We start from the raw sequence: 21,162 nt of genomic DNA on the forward strand, positions 1-21,162 counted from the left end.
AGAGTTTGAGGCCAGATTAGGGCTGGTCAGTACGTCTCCTCTTCTACAGTGTATTTGCTTAGGAACGACATCCTGGATCTCAGTGTGGACACCACACTCTGGGTGGGCTCAGGGATAAGGTATCCTGATCAATTACTGATACCCGTGAAAAGTAGCGTGATACCTCTCCTTGGGTGAAACCATGTCAGTTGATCTTCTAAATGAAATATTCTATAATACTCTGTAGAAGATCTGTGTTCCTCGATAATGTAAAACTAAGAGGAGTCAGTTGAATGCTTTCATTAAAAAAAAAAAAAACTCTAATGTTTAAAATCATTTCTGTGATTTGTGAATATCACATAAAATACAGCCGGTGTTGATTGAAGAGCTGTGTGGGGAGAATAGGACTCAGTCTTAGGGCAATGTGTAAGTGCACCAAAAGGGGGGGAGGATTATCTAAAGCAGGGGTTCTTACTCACTGACCACATCATTGTGCTGAGAAATTTAATTAATATTTTCAAATCTCTAAAAGATGCAAGAATGGGGCAAGTGATTGTTTTTAGTGTTGGTAAAATTTGCACACAGAAAGCTTAGTGCATCATATTTTTTAAGTCAACACCAGCGACTTTTATTTCACAGTGGTCTGTGAGCCAGTGGTTATAATTATTAGGCCAGATGCAAAGTCATGGGTGGCAATAATAAAGAGCACTTACTGAGTTTTTTTTTTTAATGTTTTGTTTATTTATTCATGAGAGACACAGAGAGGCAGAGACACAGGCAGAGGGAGACACAGGCTCTCTGCGGGGGAGTCCGATGTGGGACTTGATCTCAGGACCCCAGGATCACACCCTGGGCTAAAGCCTGCCAGGTGTCTTGCACTTACTGAGTTTTACCCTGTGCTGAGACCCACTCAAAGTGCTGTACACAACTCCATTCATTTCTCACACAAGCCTAATGAGGGGGGATTATTATTATTATTACCATCAGTCCCATCTTACAAATAGGGAAACTGAGGCATAGGAAAATTATACAACTTACCCAAGATCACATCGCTAGTAGGCAGTTAGTTCTTCACTAGAAAGCAATAATAATTCCATTTTGAGGATCTCTTCTGCACCAGGGATTCCATAACTGATTTTGTTTCAGGTCTGTTTTATAGATTAAATAACTGAGGCTTAGGTTGCTTCAGTAACGAGGCCATTGTTACCCAGCTGATCAGTCTGGTGGCTGGGAACCTGCAATTCCCAAGAACATGATGGGTTCACCATGGTAAAGGCCTCCCTTTGTTGATTGTTACGCAGCTGTGGATATTCCTTCTGTTAAAGCAAAGTGAATAAAATCCACATGTTGAAATCCAGATCCTGTTTTGCACTGGGATTTTCAGAATGGGTAGATTGTAGAAGGTCTGAGAATGCATCTTGAATAATCACATGCTAGAGTCCTACAGACACCAGCATGATGTAGGCTGGTTACTTAGCCTTTAGGCCAGGGCTCAGACCTTATTTGTCTAAGACATTCTGTAATCACCCTATTTTTTTAAAGATTTTATTTATTTATTCATGAGAGACAAAGAGGCAGAGACACAGGGAGAGGGAGAAGAGGGAGAAGTAGGCTTCCTGTGGGGATCCTGGTGCAGGACTAAATCCCAGGACCCCGGGGTCATGACCTGGGCCAAAGTTAGACACTCAACCACTGAGTCACCCAGGTGTCCCTATTTTGAAAGTACCTCCCAAATGCACTCTCCAATATGACTGTGCACGCACACCTTCACCGTTAATTTCTCTTTGCACTGCTTTGTTTAATAGTCTTCAGAGCACTATTGATGTTGTCACCAGGGACATTATCCTATCATTCTTTACTAGGAAGTAGTTTCATGAGAGCAGAGAACTTGCTGGTTTTATTGATCACTCAATCCCCAGTTCCTAGGATGGTATCTGGGACCCGAAGTGCATCCTAAAATTTTTATTGAAGGCATTTTCCTTATTTTTTTGTATTTAAAATATCAATAGCAGCACATTTTTATTGACTGGTTTCCTATATACCTTGTTTTACGTGAAGTATACATTTTCTGAATTTCTTTCTTTTTTTTTTAATTTTTATTTATCTATGATAGTCACAGAGAGAGAAAGAGAGAGAGGCAGAGACATAGGCAGAGGGAGAAGCAGGCTCCATGCACCGGGAGCCCGACGTGGGATTCGATCCCGGGTCTCCAGGATCGCGCCCTGGGCCAAAGGCAGGCGCCAAACCGCTGCGCCACCCAGGGATCCCTCTGAATTTATTTCTAATGGTAAAATTAGGCAGCTGGTCCGCTCGGCTTAATTTTGCAGAGGAAGAAAATATAGCATGCTGTTGTCAAATTATTTGTGCAAGGACATACACATAGTGGTTAGGAGTCCTAAGCCAACCCATAGGGACCCAATACTGACCTCACTTGTGACTACAAAAAAGTCCTCAACAGTTTGATCCATTCCTTGGTTGTTTTTTTTTTTTTTTTCCTAAGAAGCCATTTATGTGGTTTCGCTTGTAGACTAGACTTAAATTCAACTAACATTTATTCAACACAGTGATAGCTTACGTGACTAAGATCATTAGTATCACTTTACAAGGTAAAAAAGGGAAGTTTAGATAAGAGATATGGGTATTGCTGGCAATTGATGGAGCCAGAATACAAACCCACAATGGCTGGTTCCAAGTCCCTGCCTATTCTGTTATAAAGCAGCTGAGTCTCCTCCACTAAAGGGAGATGACATCATCCACCGTGTAGCTGTGCACTTCCTAACCATGGTATTCAAACTGTATGTGGAGAGGGAGATGTATGTCATGGTAAATGTGATTCCATTGTAAAGCACTCTCTTAGGGAAGATAATATTTGAATATAAGTTCTTGATGGTTATTTGCTTCGCATCCATGCGTGAGCTGATTTTCTTCTTTGGCAGAGATCTAATCTACACAAAGAAATGTCCTGGATGATTTTCTTGTAATTTCCTTCCTCTCAAGGTGAGTTTACATTGCGCTTCAATATCCCTGAAGAGCAGTTGAAGATTTCTGAAGCTCTCGTTAATTTGCATTCATGGTAAAGAGTAATTTGAAGAGTAGTTCAGAAAGCAGATTTGTGTCCCTCTCAAAGTGGTCAGATTTGTGTCCCTCTCAAAGTGGTCAGATAGTTACGAAACTAATAAATATGCTTTTGGGCTTCCTCCAAATGAGAGAGAGAAAATGCAAAAATGAAAGATATTCCTCATAATACTTAGCTCAACTATTTTAGATGCTATATACTTGGAGGTGTTAAACATAACATAAAACAAAAACTAAGGGGGAATCCCTGGGTGGCTCAGCGGTTTGGCACCTGCCTTTGGCCCAGGGCGCGATCCTGGAGTCCTGGGATCGAGTCCCGTGTCGGGCTCCCTGTGTGGAGCCTGCTTCTCCTTCTGCCTGTGTCTCTGCCTCTCTCTCCCTCTCTATGTGTATCATGAATAAATAAAAATAAAATAAAATAAAAAATTTGAAACAAAAACTAAGACCAACAGTCTGAAGATTCCAAACTGACCAAATAGAAGGAGAAATATATATATATATATATATTTTTTTTTACTTCTCTAAGAATTGAGAAAGAAATAGAGAGAAACTCATGTTTTTAGCTACAGTATGTTAGTGGGTATCCCTTTAAGGTAGACCGAATTTGTAGGTTGTCAAGCAAATAATCTCATTCTAAAAAGAAAGGCCCATAAAATTAAAAATGTGATGTATTCCCAAGACTGTTTTAGAGGTGTTAGAGCCATTTATAGCTTCTAATACAATCTAAGGAAAAAACACAATTTATTGTATCAATTCAACCATAACATAAGACCATTATTCTGCTATCAACATCTATAGAAATTGTGAGAAAATAAATTTCTAAGACTACATCAGAGCTAGAGAATTAGCAATTTTTTTTTCCTGAGAATTGTGTTAATACAAGTTAAAATGCAGAGTTTCTGGTGAATATGTACTGAATGTTACCAATATGTTTGTTTGTTTGTTTGTTTGTTTGTTTGTTTGTTTGTTTGTTTCTGGGGGCTGAAGAGAGAGTCTTAGGCAGATTCTGCACTGAGCACAGAGCCCGACTCATGGCTCCATCTCCTGACCCTGAGATCATGACTGAGCTTAAATCACAGACACTTAACCAACTGAGCCACCCAGGCGCTCCTACCAATACTTTTACCAAAGATCTTTCATTAACTCTGAATGTTTCACCCAGATATTTGACTAGTAGGTGATTAGGTGATTTCCCTAAGAGTGTTTGAGAAGTTTATTTATTATATCCAAATAAATATTTGGATGCTACTACACCAGCCTGATCAATTGATTTCAGCAAATAAACAAATTTGGAGCATCTCGTGTGGGGTTAGAGAACAGTGCTTGTGATTGCGGCATGTCCCTTGTCATCCAGTTGCAGGGGCTTGGGAGAAAAGCTCTGTTCTCTTGAGATGCTCAGCACTGTGTTCTCTGCTAGGTTTTTTGTTTGTTTGTCTCATTTTATTTGTTTTTTAGTGAGTCTTTAATAGACCAAAAAGTTAGCGTTGTGATAGAAAGTTTTAACATTCATTATCTCACTTCCTTCTGCCAACAGCCTTGGGTCAGGGGGAGGTAGACATTATCCTCACTTTATTGATATGAAAACCTGAAAACCAAGGTTGAGAAAGTGAGCATATTAACGCCCATTCTTGACTTTTAGAACATTTTCATTCTTTCCATTTTTCCTTGATAGTACTTATTTTTCTGTTAACTCTGTCCGAGCTGATAGTGGCTTCCATTTGATTCAGAGGTTTTCCCAGATGATATTTGCCCTTTTGTGGTTGCCTTATCCTATGTATTATTTAGTGGCCTTTCTTCTCTTTAGTGTTTTCATCCATCCTGGGAAGCTGAGGCTTTGGGAAGCTTTGGGTAGTAGGTATGTAAGGAGGAAATGGTGACGTGAACAGGATGTTGTGGAGCAATGATCAAAGGACAGGTTTTCTATTCTGCAAGACCTGGTCTGAGCCCTGGTTTCAGTATTTATCAGTAGAATGATGTTGGGCAAATGTCTTTTTCTCAGTGGAACAAACTGGAATAAAAGTCCTACCAATGCTCATGGTTATTCATGCTTTCATTCTTTCAACAAATGTTTATTGAGCTTAATAATGTGCCACAGACCTGGTAGTGAATTGGCTAAGTTTCCTGCCCTGAGAGTTTATGTTCTAGCAAGGGGGGGGGGCAGGTAATAAACTAAGAAATAAGTAAAGTTGTGTCAGGTAGAAGTAAGGGCTCTGTAGAAAAATAAAACAGAGTTAGAGTAATAGAGATAGTGGAGGAATAGAAGAACAATGAAGCAGGGAGGGACATTTTTTAAAAGGTGACAAGGGACAGCTTCCCTTATTAGTTATTAGTTGAGCAAAAACTTGAGAGAAAGATTTTTGGGAGAATGTGGGGGAAAAAAACACTGCATCTAGGGTACTTTGCAAGATGAGTGCTGTGGGCAGGTGCAAGCCCTACTGGGTGCTCGTTTAATTGTGTGGGTGTATGCACATATTTTATTTTGATAAGTACAACATGAGATCCGCCTTTAACAAATTTTTGAGTGTACGGTACAATGTTGTTAATTATCGGCATTATGTTGCATAGCGGATATCTATGACTTATTAATCTTGTGTAATTGAAATTGCATATCCATTGATGCTCATTTTAAGCCAGGAGGCACAGTGCCTCAGTAGGTTCTCTGTGCAACTAAGCAATAGTTTGTGGAGTCTCTGTTTTCCTGATCATCATGGGGGAATGAGGGTGTCAGGAGATGTAGGAACTAGCCTGAGAGTGGATTAGGAAGCCCTGTAGTAGGGCCGTCCCCATGACACCTGTCCCACCCCATCAGAATGTCATCAGAGGTACAGATCTGAAGGCTCCGAGCATGAGCTTGACTTTGGTTTCAGAAAAGATACGGTGTGCCAGTAAAAAGGTTCCTGAAAAGCAGCCATGTAATCTACTGAAAACAACATGGGTAGATCCAGAGAGCTGAGGACGAGTGCTGGTCCCCCCACTAGCCGGGTTGGGGGCTCAGGGACGGAAATGTACAGTGGGAGATATAAGGGTCATGGGTTTCAGTTCTGTCCTAGCTCTAGGATTCCATTCTGATTTGCCGTTAGCTTGCAGAGAGCAGTCTACCCACATTCCCTGGAGACCAGAAAGGACTCTCCTTCCTTTATATATTTAATGAATATGTGTTGGTGAATGCATGGGTCCAGCCCTTTGACTTGCAGAATATAGGATTTGTGTGTGTGTGTGTGTGTGTGTGTGTGTGTCCTCAGCTCCTAGTTGCAAACTCTGTGTTTAAGGTATGAGATCTGAGAAAGTCCATGCTGTTTAAACCTGGTTTCTGCCATGAGATCTAGGCTGTTTTCTCTGATGATGCCAAAAAGAAATGCTCACTTCGAAAATAACTTGAGGATTAACTAGCATCTTAGACTGCTCAACATAGCTGAATGATTTATGAGGCAGTCTCTTAGGTGGATTTGCTTCTGATTTGCATAATGTACATTTCGTAGGATCTTAGTGTCTTAGCTAGTGTGGAGGACCTTTGTCGATTATGTAAGTTTTAGGAACTTCACCATACTTTACCCTGCACTGTTTAATTGCAGATCTTGGAAACACTCCCTCAAAGATGCTAGATATTTAACTAAATATCCAACTCAGTGTTGCTAAATTGCAAACATCCTAGAAAAACTGATGAACGGGAATGAGCTCCAAATGCCTCCAGAACGGCAAAATGCTTAGGAAAAAAAAAATAATAAAAACCTCTAATTGCAGCAGCACATTTTATGGTCAATAAAGTATTCAATATGCTGTGCAGCAGGGGTATTTCAACTGAGAGTCAAATAAAAATAACTATGCATGTGATAGCTCAATGTAAAGTTTCCTTTCTCAGAGAGAGAGAGAAAATCTCAGCTGCTTCTAGCCTGGCAGATTTGATGAATTGCTTGCACAAAGAGAATGTGTGGACTTAGTCTAGCTAAAACAAAACAGAGCAAACAAATTCCTGGTAGTAGGCTGCTAAGGAAAGTCATGCATCTGATTCTGATTGGTTTGGGATTATTCAAATGAAGTCTTCTCTTCAACCTGAGTCCCCACACTCTGAGGCCAGTGGTTTTTCTCTTTAGGAGGGATTAGCATTTCTTTCCTCCTCTCCTTTTCTTCCTCCTTTTCTAGTGCCCATCCATCCATCCATCCATCCATCCATCCATCCATCCATTCCTTCCACTAATATTTCCTTGTTTTGAAGGGGTGGGGAGACCATAAATAAAAGTTTATTTACAGGAAACATGATCTTGCTTGTAGAAAACCACAAGGAACACACACACACACACACACACACACACACACACACACACACGTATGCTAATATTTCTTAAGCAGATCCACGTACCGAATTCCAAGGCTTGCGCTAGTCAGTATCTTTTCCTTTGTAAAGTGGAAAAAACCCAGAAAATCATGAATAAAGCTTTGTGGAATCTCAGGCAGGAAGCAGTTTACAGCCTTTGGGAGTTAGCAAAAGCCACACAGATCTATAACTTTTGAGACAGATCTTAAAGCAAGAAGGGGATTACACCACCAGAGTGTGCTTTTCTATTAGTAGCTTTGTCATGTTTTCCTTGAACTTCTCTTACTTGGAGTTTATTAACATCTTTTGTATTGTGCCTATAATTATTGATTGTTCCATCTGATGTTCTATGAATACCCTCCCTCCCTCCGGCTCCTTATTCTCATGGCTGTACTTATTTTTTCTACTCCTATGTTCACCCCAGTTATGATTTCATATGAATCTAAGTGGATCTGGACATTTACAAAGCTTGGACACACCACCTGGCAGGTGCAAATGTCCTTTTTGAGATAAAAAGAATGGATTAACTTACCTGAAACTTTTTATTATGAAAATTTCAAACATAAATGAAAATGAATATAGTACAATAAATCACATGTATCCTTTACGTAGCTCTGACAGTTATCAACAATTTTCCCAACTTGGTCTATCTGTTAATTTATTTAGGGCTGATGCCGACCATATTTTTTTTTTTTTTTAAACTGCTAGACATGATGCTTACCTCCTTCGCATTCTACATCTGCATCTCCAGCTGATAAGAACAGGTTTATATATAAAGCTCATGCCCTTATATATTTAATACATATACTTAATATGTTTATACATAAAGCTCATGCCCTTATGTACTTAATTTTAAAAATTTATTACTCTACCTGTATTTTCCTATTTACATTTTGTCGCATCATCTCAAGAATTCTTTAGTAGTCTGTTTGTTTACATCAGAGTCCCCCCAAAAGTCCTTTTATTGTATTTGGCTCACATTCCCTCTGGCCAGCCTGTGCCTGTAGAGGCTCAGTTCGATTAGGTTCTGTTCAGTCTGAAAGGCTTGGGTCATCAACCAGACAGCAGTAGAGCGTGAGGAAAATGAAATCCAGTGTATTCCCCAGCACTGCCATCCAGGAGAATGCTCTCTGTGGGTAAGGTAAGACCCTCCATCCCTCCAGAGGGGTGGTCTTAAGTAGCAGTACAAGCCTGAAGTCTTGTGGAACTAGGAGGTGTGGGGACCCCACCCGAGTCCATGGGCCAAATTTGAGGTGCTGACATCAGCAATCTGCCTTCTCCATCCTTCTGCTCTTCAGCCCACTGTTTCAATTACAAATCAGTATAGGGCATCTGAAAAACATAGTTTTAGATTACTGTTCTTCTCAGGGGAACCACACTTTCCTGACTCAGGCTTGCACCTCACAAGTACACAAGATTAGACAAGAATAATGTATATGAAACCTTTGGCTTGCATAATACTTGATCCTTAGTGAATGCTGAGTAAATGGTAGCATTTATTGTGAAAGTATATTTATAATTAGCCACTTTTCTCAAAGGATGCCAGTGCCTTACTTAATTGATGGTAAAACCATCATGCATCCTGATTCCCAGCACCGTCTCAGACCTAGAGGTAAGGAAGTTCATCTGAGGGAACCAGAGTGCTGGTGGCAACTCTCAGTATGGTGATGGAAATCTTTGGGCTCTGCAGTCGTTATGGAAAATTTCCTTCACATGAGCCTCACACCTCTTTATTTCGGCTTCTTTCCCTCCTCCTTTCCTCGGTCAGATTGGATCACAAAGCCCTGGAATATGTTCAAGGTGATTTCTGTGTCTACTCCCATAAAGCATCAATAAATTGGATGTACTTTAGTGAGTCAATAGATTTTCTTTAAATAAAATGATCATAGTCATTTCATTTATAAGACAGTTTAGAGTTTATGAAACATATTCATATACTCCATATCATTTGATCCTTAATTCTGCTCTAAACAGTTTTACATGCAGTAAACAATGAAGCATGGAAAATTTAAACAACTTGTCTTATGTTAAGGAATAGGAAATTAGCTCAGGTTTTAATTCCATTAGCTTATTTAAAGCTATTTCAGGGATACTGGGCTCAGTCAGTTAAGCATCCAACTCTTAATTTCAGGTCAAGATCTCAGGGTTGTGAGGTCAAGCCCTGTGTAGTGCTCCACACTGGGCATGGAGCCTGGAGCCTGCTTAGATATTCTCTCTCCCTCTGCGCCCCCTGCAATGGCTCATGCACACATATGCTCTTTCTTTCTTTCTAAAAAAAAAAAAAAAATAGGGGCGCCTGGGTGGCTCAGTTGGTTAAGCATCTGACTCTTGATTTCAACTCAAGTCATGATCTCAGGGTTGGGATCGAACGCCATGTTGGGCTCCCTGGTCTGTGAGGGAATCTGCTTGTCTCCCTCTTCCTTTGCCTATCCCCTACCTCAAGGGCATGCTCACTCACTCTCCCTCTAAAATAAATAAAATAAAAAAATTAATAAATAAATAAAGCTATTTCATATACTTTCTTTGTGCTGGTTTTTTGCTTAAATAGGATCAAGGGTGGAATATAGTGTCTTAGCCTTAGGAAACTTAAACTCTAAATAGGAAATATGAAGCAATAAGAAGTATAATCTAAGGGTACATAGAAAATGGCAGGAGATTCAACAGGGAGGGATGGCCAGGAAGACTCTTAACTATGTATGCTCCATGCAGGCCTTCCCTGCTGTTCAAGTCCCAGAGAGTGAGAGGGCCGTGGGCCCTCCTTGCGACAGCAGCATAACATGTGTGGCGGCAGTGTGGGAGACGTAGGTGCACAAGTAAACAGAAGTCAGGTGATGAAGGAAGGCCCTCATTATGGGTGAATATGACAGTGACTACCCAGCAGGTGGGTGATGGTCTGAAATAATGGGTGAGGATGGAGAGAAATTCTGGAGGAGTTCAAGTTCTTTCTATCACGATTACTTTACACTTTCATGTTTGGTGGGTGGTATTGAGTGGGAGAGGGCAATAAGGTCCCAGTCAGGAGGGAATGGCCCTCGACACATTGATTCTCTATTTGAATATCAAAGAGAACTGGGGAATAGTGAGTGACAGCCACAGATAGTGATCCCACTGAAAGTCAGCAGTAATTACAGAGCTGATGACCCAATCTTGATAAAATGCTCTTTGAGGAGGTGGGTTTTGGGAAAATAATTTGCTGTCCAATTGTTTTGATAGGACTACCAATGATTCCCAATCATCAACTAGGTTCACCATTGATTGCTCACTGAGAATGAGCACAGAGCAATGAATCTTGCTTTCTGCTCTCTGGAGGTAGAAAACAAGAATACCAGGAACCGCAACCATATCTTCCATTTAATTTTGAAAACATATTTAGATTACATTGATTTAGTGAGACAGGGTTCGAAATCATTATCAAATATTGATAATATTTTTATTGCATAGAAAGATTAGCAACCAAACCATAAATTCAGGTTTTTGAATGATACACCTAACCTGTTACTTTAAGAATTGAATAATTAATTCTAGTAGTTATTACAGTCTTGAATTCTTTTATTTTTTAAAAGATTTATTTATTTATTTTAGAGAAAGAGAGAGCGAGAGAGCAAGCATGAGTAGGAGGGACAGAGGGAGAGGGAAAGAGACTCTGAAATAGACTCCATGCTAAGAACTGAGCCCAATGTGGGCCTTAATCTCACAGCCCCGAGATCACGACCTGAGCCAAAACCAAGAGTTGGATGCTTAACCAACTGCACCACCCAGGTATCCCTTGAATTTTTTAATAGCATTATTGAACTTTTTATCACTGAAATAGCTACAGTTGGTTTTCTTGTCTTTGATACCTTCTATCTGCTGCTCTCCTCAGATAGGAAGAATGCCATAAAAACCCAGGATCTGGACATTAACAGCTGGGTTCTTTGTCCCTGTCTTTTTATTTCTTCAATCAGTAACACTAAAACTGTCTAACCATCTACTTATTTTCTTATTCCAGTTTGGATGACTAAAAGTACAACAAATGATTATTAGTGACTGCACAACAATGCTAAAAATAACTTAGCCCTGGGTCACTCCCCTCCTGCAACATTGCTAATAATTCACCTGTCTATGTGATAAATGACTCATATCAGGATTCAAAGTCAATCTTCAGGATATAAACCCACACTTCAGGCCAAAAGATTCTGTAATAGAGAAAGAAGTTAGAGACAAAAAACATGTATTTGTATAAATTTCTTCCATATTTCAGTTTTCATATGTCATGAATAGACATCTAGTGCATAATTGGCATTTACTCTGAACCATCAACAACAAAAAAAGTCATTTCTGTCCACTTTACAACTTTTCAATGCTTACAACATACATTATCTTACTTAATCTTGTCAAAAATCCTGTGCCATTGATATTATAATCATGTGTAGCTTCTAGAGACAGTTCAGTGGGTATTTGTAAAGGCTAACTGGCTTGCCCAATGAAGAGCTGCAAAAGGGAGCCAGCACCCTTTGTCTATAGCTCTTTTTACCACACCATTCTGCTTCCAATATTTAAAGAGATGGTGTTCATATTAAAAATAGACTCAAAATGGGTGAAAGACCTAATTATGAGACAGGAATCCATCAGAATCCTAGAGGAAACACAGACAGCAGCTCCTGTGACCTCAACCACAGCAACCTCTTGCTAGACACGTCCCCAAAGGCAAGGGAAACAAAAGCAAAAATGAACTATTGGGACTTCATCAAGATAAAAAGCTTTTGCACAGCAAAGGAAACAGTCGGCAAAACCAAAAGACAACCTACAGAATGGGAGAAGATACTTGCAAATACCTTGTCAGATAAAGGGCTGGTATCCAAGATCTATAAAGAACTTATCAAACTCAACACCCAAAAAACAAATAATCCAGTCAAGAAATGAGCAGAAGACATGAACAGACGTTTCTCTGAAAAAGACCAACAAATGACCAACAGAACCATGAAAAAATGCTCCACATCACTTGGCATCGGGGAAATAGAAATCAAACCCACAATGAGGTATCACCTCACACCAGTGAGAATGGCTGAAGTTAACAAGTCGGGAAACGACAGATGTTGGCGAGTATGTGGAGAAAGGGGAACCCTCTTGCACTGTGGGTGGGAGTGCAAGCTGGTACAGCCACTCTGTACTGGTAGCTCTAAGCTCTATTTTCAACCTTTTGAAGAGCCTCCTCAAAAGGTTGAAAATAGAGCTTAGAGCTACCCTATGACCCAGCAATTGCACTGTTAGGTATCTATCCCAAAGGTTACAAACATTGTTATCCAAAGGGGTACTTGCACCCCAATGTTTACAAAAGTCAAACTACGTAAAGAGCCCAGGTGCCCATCAACAGATGGATGGATAAAGAAGAGGTGGTATACACACACAGTGGAATATTACTCAGCCATCAAAAGGATGAAATCTTGCATTTGTAATGATATGAATGGCACTGGATGATATTATGATAAGCAAAATAAGTCAATCAGAGAAAGCCAATTATCATATGATCTTACTCATATTTGCAATTTAAGAAACAAACAGGATCATAGGGGAAGGGAGGGAAAATAAAACAAGACGAAATCAGAGAGGGAGACAAATCATAAGAGACTCTTAATCATAGGAAACAAATAGAGTTGCTGGAGGGGTGGAGGGATGTGATAACTGGGTGATGGACATTAAGGAGGGCGTATTATGTAATGAGCATGGGCATTATATAAGACAGATGAATCACTGACCTCTCCCTCTGAAACCTATAATACAGTATATGTTGATTAAATGAATCTAAATTAAAAAAAAAGAGTTGTTTTTTTTTATGAACTGTGACATTTATTCTCCCTGTAAACCACTGAATTCATTTTTTAGGGCTTCCATCACAAATTACTACAAACTAGGTGACTTAACAGAAATTTATTCTCTTTTAGATATGTGGGCTGGAAGTTCAAAATCAAAGTGTCAGTAGGCTCATGGTACCTCTGAAGTTTCTAAGGGGATAATTCTTCCTCACTTCTTCCAGCTTCTAGTAGCTTCTGGTATTCTTTGACTTGTGGTAGCATAATTCTCTCTTCTATTTCTTCTAAAGACACTCACATTGGATTTAGAGCCTGCCCTACTCCAGTATGATGTCATCTTTATCTTTACCTTAATTACATCTACTTCCCCATATAAGGTCATGTTCTAAGGTCCTAAGTGGATGTGAATTTTGGGAAACACTGTTTAAAACATTACAACTATGTTTCTTATTTCTGTTCTAGTTGGGAAATTAGAGTTCTGGTTAATGTTAATGTCAAGTAAATGGATATGGTTTGAGTCCTGATATTTTTTATTAGGAGTTGATTGCACCACATTTACAGTTTGGGGCTCTTCATGAACTCTAGGATTGTGTGTACTTTTTTAAAGTGGCCTCCATGCTCACTGTGGAGCCCAATGTGGGGCTTGAACTTACAAGCCTGAGATCAAGATCTGAGCTGAGATCAAAAGTCAGATGCTTACTCGACTGAGCCACCCTGGTGCCCCCAGATTGTGTGTACTTTGAATCTCTCATTTTACCAAAGAGTAAAATATACCATTTTGCCAATTCTGATGATCAAGTATTCTACAGTCTGCATTCACTAAGCGTTGGTACCCATATGTCAGAACTCACTATAACTTGGTATATTTCCCTCGGAGTCATAGAAAAAGACAGCAGATGTAAAGTGTCTCCTGCTATTAAGATGTCTACAGACCTTGTGAAACATGACTCTGATCTTCAGGTCTACACAATGGACAGTCCTAGGGAGTGATCTCATCAGGGCTTCCTGGAAGGTGAGCTTGATCAACCATTAATTGTCAAATATTTATGATGGGAATCTCATAGCAATTCCATAGAGTGATCTCCTTTCATTTTTATTATGTCTGCAGTGACGGGGATAGAATGAAGGTGGGGTTGGCAATGGGTGTTGAGTGAAGGTAGCGCTCAACACAGAGGCTGGTTCTGGCAGGATGAAAGCAAAGCTTCTAAATAAGCAGCTGACATGGTAACCTAAGCTTATTGAATGTAAACTAAACATTTCTAATTCAATCCAATTTTACTTAAGTTGAAATTATTGTTTTAAATTATAAAAACCAATATGGGTTGCTTTTTGGAAATTGAGAATAAGTAATACCAGAAAGAACAAACAAATCCACAGTTCTGTTATCTTCTAGAAAAGGCTGTATGTTTGTCCTTTGCTTCCTTTTATTCTACGTACCTTTTTAACATATATCTTTACATCATACTTTATTTTTAAAGATAAAATTCTAGGTATTTTATGTTTTTTATAGTCTTCATAAATATCATTTCTGTGGCTGTGTAATAGCTCATCATGTGTAGAATATACCCAAGAGTTCCTCCATTGTGGGCATTTAAATTGTTCCAAGTATTTTTGGCATTATAAATAATACCTGGATGCATAATATTTCAGTAAAGATCTCTCCCCAGAAGCAAATATCCTGATCTCTAGATGTATTTTTTATTATCATTTCTCAATTATGTTGATCTATATTGAGAGTTTAATTTTTTTTATAATCCTGCAAGTATTGCAAGTTTACCATCCAAAGTGTTGCCAGTCTACACTGCTCTCAGTGGATTTCACTTCACACATGGAACTGAACCTTGACAGCATAAAAATGATTTTTGATCATCAATAGCTTGATAAATAAAAAAAATGTGATCATATTTTAGTTAACATTCCTTTATGTAGTAAAGGTAACATTTTAATGTACTTTTTAGAGACAATGTCCTTTTTTGAATTGTTTATGTCTCCGCAATAAGCTGGATTGTGTCACCCCCAAATTCCTGTGTTGACCTCCTAACCTCAGGATGTGACTGTACTTGAAGATGGGTTTTTTAAAGAGATATTAAAGTAAAATGAGGTCCTATGGATGAATCTAATCCAATATGACTGCTGTACCTAAGAGGAGGTAGTAGGCCAACAACACAAAGACTAAGACACAAAGACGAGGGCATAGAGAGAAAGTGGCCATCTGAAAGCAGAGGAGAGAGAAACCAAACCTGCCAGCATTTTCTGCCTTCTGTAACTGTGAGAAAATAAATACATTTCTCGTGCTTAAACCACTCAGTCTATAATTTGTTATGGTGTCTCTAGCAAAAAAAAAAAAAAAAAAATACAACGTTCCTTGCCAATGCATTTATTAAGTCTTAGAGCTTTTCTTAGTAATTTGTACAAGCTTTTTTTTAAATGTTAAACACTTATTTCTTTTCTCCATTTGTTACAAAATGATTATTTGCTTTTTTAATATTTATATTCTTAGCTGGCAACATGTATATATTTATTATTTTTGTAATATTTTTCATTATTTCTTTTGTACTTCCCCCCCGCCCCGGCACTTCAAAGCTTAGAAAGTCCTTCTCCCTTGAGAGATTGGACACACTGTCAGTTCTATTTTTTGTTAGTTTTTCTGTGGTTTGATGTTGACCTGTACAATATAACTATTCTCCATGGTTTGAGAAGGCAAACTCATGAAAGTAGGTGAATTTCAGATTTACAGAGCAAAGTTTTCATTAAGGTTTTTATGCCCTGACCAATATAAAATCATATTTATTTGCATTGACTAAGTTATTTTCAGTGGCTGTTACTTCATTGTGAAAACCTGCATTTTAAAAAGGAAACAATAACCTCATTTTTAAAATCTTTATTTTTATTAATAAAATGTCTATAAAAACCAAGAATCTAAAGGTAGAGAATAGCTTGAGCTCTCTGAAACTTATTCTAAATGTCTTTGAAATTCTATGGAATCTTATTGCAGTCGAAGGACATGTTGTCTTGCAAGATGAAAGAAACATTCCCCTCTGTTCTTCCCTGTTTTCACTTGTGGTTCTTGAGCTAAGAAAAAATTTCACATCTTCTTGTATGATCATTTTATCCAGAGTTTCTACTTTTTTTATTTAAAGATTATTTTAGAATTTATTTAGAAATGTTTCTCTTTTACAGCTCTCTGTTTATTTTATTTAGTTTTGCACTCAGGTCCATCAATAGGCGATCTCTAAAAGCCATCCTTTTTCATTCTTTGTTGGTAATGTTCATTGCAAAATATAAAACTGTCTTTTTTTTTTAATTTTTATTTATTTATGATAGTCACACAGAGAGAGAGAGAGGCAGAGACACAGGCAGAGGGAGAAGCAGGCTCCATGCACTGGGAGCCCGATGTGGGATTCGATCCCGGGTCTCCAGGATCGCGCCCTAGGCCGAAGGCAGGCGCCAAACCGCTGCGCCACCTAGGGATCCCAAAACTGTCTTTACTTAAGAAATTATCTGACCATTCTGGAATTTCTCCTGAATTGAACCACCTTGTATCAGTACCAAATAGTAGAAAATATCATCTGTAAGATTATTTTAAATAAAGATTTGAATGACCTTCTAACAAGTGCATTTATTTTTCTTTTTTAAATGAGGTATATTTGACATGTAACATTATAGAAGTTTAAGATGTACAATATATTAAAGCCTTAGCTAATACCTGGATCTAGTCATATAATTATCACTGCTTCTTGTATTAGGAGCAGTTAAGATCTAGTCTCTTAGCAAGTTTAATGATTTGTTGTCTGTAATCACTGTACTGTGTATTAGGTCTCTAGCACTTATTTATATATTTATCTGCTAGTTGTGAGTATGTACCCTTAAAGAATATATATATATATATATCACATATACATAAAGGTATATGTGTATGTACATTTTTTGAAGCACACGCCAAAGTTTATTTTTTATTTTTTTAAAGATTTTATTTATTTATTCATAGAGACAGAGAGAGAGAGGCAGAGACACAGGCAGAGGGAGAAGCAGGCTCCATGCAGGGAGCCTGACATGGGACTCGATCCCGGGTCTCCAGGATCACACCCCAGGCTGCAGGTGGCACTAAACCGCTGCACCACTGGGGCTGCCCCACACCAAAGTTTAAATGTATTTATGCAGCAGTGGTAGCTACAGCCAGCTCAAAGCAGCTGGTGACGGTCAATCATTAAAATTATAGGAAATTTTGTGAGCCAGTTGACAAGCATACCATTAGTAAATATCAAATTATGCAGACTTATGGTTAAATAAATTAAATTAAAACCAAAGAGAGTAAACACTTAAAACTCGTCTTTTCCTAATTATTTTACTACATTTTACTACTAATCTGTGCTCTTGAGGCTATTTTCATCTACGATATCTATATGGTGAAAAAACTATAAGTGGTGTTCTACTGCACATCTCTTCCAAAATTCTCCATTCAGTGACATCATGTTTGTAGTCTGACATCAGACATGATGGGAGAAATTAGATCAGAAAAATTGGTTGAGTGTGTGCTACAAATTTGTGTCCCTCTCACAGAGCTGGTTGTTAAGTGTTAACAGCTTGCCATGTATATACGTAGGTAGGTAGGTACATAGATGTTTATGCATGTAGGCGTGTTTTTATTTGTGAGGGAGCAGAGGGCTTAACTGAAGCCAGAAAGGGAGAGCTAGTTCAAGAGATGAAAAAAGGAAGTAAGAAGGCTTAAGTCTTAGCTGTCTGGCCTGAGGCAACTCCCTTCACTATTCTTATGTACATAATATTCTCATCTTTTTAAAAAATCTATTCATTTATTGGTAGACACATGTTTCCATATCTTGGCTATTGTGGGAGTAATGCTGCATTAAACATGGGAATGTGTATATCTGTTGGATAACCTGTTTCCATTTCTTGGATATATACCCAGAAGTGGGATTGCTAGATCATAGGATAATTCCATTTTTAATTTTTTGAAGACCCTCCATACTATTTTCCTAGTGTTTGTACCAGTTTACAGTCCTACCAATAGTACACAATGGGTCCCTTTCCTCCACATCCTTCCCAATATTTATCTTTCCTTTCCTTTCAAAAAAAATTAACAAAGTTTCTGATGTACAGGCATATTGGTAAGGTTTATCCATTCAACAAATATTTACCGAGCTCCCATTATATGCCAGGCACTATCCTGAAGTTTGAGGATTGCAGTCAGATTTTGAAAAGCATGGGGCGCTTGCATGGTACAGTTGGTTAAGTGTCTGACTCTTGGTTTCAGCTGATCTGGGAGTCATGAGACTGAGCCTCATATCAGGCTCCATGATCAGTGCAGAGTCCACTTGGGTTTTTCTCTCTCCCTCTCCCCTTCCCACTCGTACTGTTTTTCTCTCTCCCTCTCAAATAAATAAATAAATCTTTAGAAAAAGTATAAGAATTTATAGAGCATGGATAATGACCAATCAGAAAAGTTGCTGGCAGCTGTTCTGTAGCAGAGTTCTAGAAGTTCCTGGCTGAAGCTTTAGTTGCTGGATTGAGTTCCAAGGGAAGGCTCAGAGAAGTAGCTGTTTATTGAAGTGTTTCAATATTTTAGCACGTAGCATACCCATATCAGACTATAAAGTTATCGCTGGTTTCATTGTTACCTTTTTCCCCAGTTTTTATTTTATTTTATTTTTTTAAAGATTTTATTTATTTATTCATGAGAGAGAGAGAGAGAGAGAGAGAGAGAGAGGCAGAGACAGACAGAGGGAGAAGCAGGCTCCATGAAGGGAGCCCGATGTGGGACTCGATCCAGGGTCTCCAGGATCACGCCCTGAGCAGAAGGCAGGCGCCCAACCGCTGAGCCACCCAGGGATTCCCCCCCCCCCCAGTTTTTATTTTAATTCCAGTTAGTTAACATACAGTATAATATTAGTTTCAGGTATACAATATAATGATTCAATACTTTCCTACAACATCCAGGGCTCATCCCAACAAGTGAACTCCTTAATCCTCATCACCTATTTAGCCCACCACCCCCACCAACCTCCCCTTTGATAACTATCATTGTTACCTTTAAGATTAATGAAAATGAATTAAACAGTTCTTCACCTCTATTAATGGGTAAATGTGGGAAGCCAGACAGGTATGAAGGAAGTCATGGATGTCATAACTTAAGTAATTCTAGCAGAATCCCAAACAAAGCAAAAGTCACTGCTATTTGAAAATGAAGGTTGGATCACAGTGAGAAAAGACTTTATGGGGGAGATGACCTTGCTAAGTTTTGGAAGATAAACAATTGTTTGTCGAGGGGTTGTAGGCAGAGGGAGAATCAAGAGCCAAGACTAAGTCTTAATTTTGTAGACTGTACTCATGGGATTTATCATCAGCTTTAATGTGGACAGGTCTGAAAAAATCTTTCTTATAAAAGCCAGCCCCCTACTCTCATTGTTCGAGGTTACAGTAGTATCTCATTAACAGCAGTTAAGCTTGATTGTTGACTAAAAGAAGTCTTCTCCAATATTTGGTTTTCAAGAATGTTGTCATCTAGATTTTCTGCTCCCCAGGATTTATTTCTAGTATAGTTTCAGTCAAAACCAACTCCAGGGATAATCAAGCAAAGCATAAGCATAAGTAAGCATGAGCTTGTAACATCAATTCCCGTGACTGTGCCCCCTCACATTTTCAGCATTCCATTAACTATGAATGAAGGGCATAATTTTTCATCAAGATTGTTGCTGTAGCCAAGAAGAAGGTTGCTTTTTTTTTTTTTTCCTCAGAATAACCTCTGTCTCTGCTCTCTTGTCATTTTGGTGGTAAAGTACACATTTGACATTGCTGATTTTCTTAGAACATTCAGTTGAATTATATTTTTTAAGAAAGAGAGATGGAGAAAAAGAAAGTGTTCATGCCCCCCTAAAAAACGGAGTTGTGTCAAGAAATGTGGTTATTATTTTTTTTGGTGGTTATTCTTAATATTACCATAGTAGACAAAATAATTGCTCCCAACAAAGAGGTTCACATAACTATACTTATGTGACCTTACATGGCAAAAGGCACTTTGAAACTGTGAATAAGAATCCTGATTTAGGGATATTTACTGGGATTATTTGTATGGGCCTAATGTAATAACAAGAGCCCTTTAGGTGAAAGAGGAACACAAGACTATCAATGTCAAAGTGACATAGTCTGAGAAAGACTCTACCAGCCATTGTTGTTCTGAAGATTAAAAAAGACCATGAATCAAGGAATGAAAGGGACCTCTCTGAATCGAAAGAGACCAAGAAATGAATTATTTCCAGAGCATTCGAGCAGAATGCAGTTCTCAAGCACTTTTTTAAAAAAGTTTTAAAATTTATTGATTAAGTAATCTCTACCCCCAACATAAGGCTCAAACTCACAACCCTGAGATCAAGAGTCACATGCTCCATTGACTGAGCCAGCCTCAAACATTTTTATTTTATCCCAATGAGACCCTTTGTGGAGTTCTGACATCTGAACTGTGATATAATAAATTGGGTTGTTTTATTACCACCAAATCTGTGGTTATATTTTATAGTATCAAATAGGAAACTAATACAAGTACTTTTCATGTTAATTGGTAAATACTGATTATGTCTCTATAGTCCTAGTGTAGATCTTGCCCCCTACTTCAGCCCATGGTAATCATTTAGACTCTACAGAAACCATTTTAAATATTTTTTTATTATAAAAGAAAATATAAGCAGCAAGAAAAAGTCTCAAACAACCTAACTTTATCACTTCAAGGAACTAAGCAAAAGGAAAAAAAAAGAAAGCAAAACCTAAAGCTAATAAAAGGAAGGAAATAACAAAGCTTGCAACAGAAATAAATGAAATAGAGACTACATAGAGAATAGATAAGATCAGTGAAACTAAGAGCTGGTTCTTTGGAAAGATAAAATTAACAAACCTATAACTACTCACGAAGAGAAAGATGGAGAGGATTCAAATAAAATCAGACATGAAAGAGATGTTGCAGCTAATACCACAGCAATGCAAAGGGCCATAAAAGAC

General features: G+C 38.5%; 1 protein-coding gene and 1 long non-coding RNA gene across 16 annotated transcripts in view; both read left to right on the plus strand.

Moving 5' to 3' along the window:
- KCNIP4 (potassium voltage-gated channel interacting protein 4) overlaps window positions 1-21,162 on the plus strand; it is a 1,126,248-nt gene that overhangs the window by 181,219 nt on the left and 923,867 nt on the right. The gene's annotated exons all lie outside the window — the stretch shown is intronic.
- The window catches only part of LOC119871270, a 111,670-nt gene that overhangs the window by 24,774 nt on the left and 65,734 nt on the right, over window positions 1-21,162 (plus strand). For 2 of the 14 annotated variants that reach the window (XR_005357393.1, XR_005357386.1), the window contains exon 2: window positions 14,039-14,167. The exons of 10 other annotated variants lie outside the window; for them this stretch is intronic. This is a non-coding gene — a long non-coding RNA (uncharacterized LOC119871270). Of the gene's footprint in view, window positions 1-2,912; window positions 2,977-11,065; window positions 11,126-14,038; window positions 14,168-21,162 lie in introns of those variants that run through there. 2 more of the 14 variants (XR_005357389.1, XR_005357385.1) reach the window with 2 other exon arrangements.

The sequence above is a fragment of the Canis lupus genome, chromosome 3 (genome assembly GCF_011100685.1).
Source record: "Canis lupus familiaris isolate Mischka breed German Shepherd chromosome 3, alternate assembly UU_Cfam_GSD_1.0, whole genome shotgun sequence".
Taxonomy (NCBI): Eukaryota; Metazoa; Chordata; class Mammalia; order Carnivora; family Canidae; genus Canis; species Canis lupus.